The following is a 664-nucleotide window of genomic DNA, read 5'->3' on the forward strand; positions in this document are numbered from 1 at the left end:
AAAAGTGTTACCAACATCAACTACACCTTGGATGATTGAAAATCATACACAGTCAAGACTAGCAGATAACATTTCTCATGACATAAGATTAACATGTAACATAAAATGCCAGATACAAGAAAAATGTCCAAATCAGACAACAAATAAACATTTTAAATAGGGATGCACCGGTTGACCGGCCATAAATCGGAACCGGTCGGTTTTTGCTTATAATGCCCGATCGGCTTTTTTGTATTTTTTTCGTCCGATTTTTCCGGAAGTGTCAACCCAATTTAAAAACAAAAGCTAAATGCTTTTGTCAGTAGGCCTACCTATGTTTGTATTGAATGTAGCCTACTTACTGCGCAGTTACTGCTGTTAATTTCAGATAGTTACAGTTGTTGTTTTCAATAGTCAAAACACAGTTTAGCCTGTTAAATACCAAATAAACATCTTGTTTGTGTGTACTTTTATTCTTTCTTGTTTGTTACTTGATAAAAAAAATAATAAAATCGGTATCGGAATCGGCCAATTTGCTTGTAAAAAATCGGTATCGGAATCGGCTATGAAAAATCACGATCGTGCATCACTAATTTTAAATTGGTCAATGACAGTTAATTTTATAAATCTATAGTATGTTTGTCATTTTTCTTCATAATACAAAAGCATTTGTAATGCACTAGCT

This window comes from Sinocyclocheilus grahami, unplaced genomic scaffold, assembly GCF_001515645.1.
Source record: "Sinocyclocheilus grahami isolate Dianchi unplaced genomic scaffold, SAMN03320097.WGS_v1.1 scaffold535.1, whole genome shotgun sequence".
Classification (NCBI taxonomy): domain Eukaryota; kingdom Metazoa; phylum Chordata; class Actinopteri; order Cypriniformes; family Cyprinidae; genus Sinocyclocheilus; species Sinocyclocheilus grahami.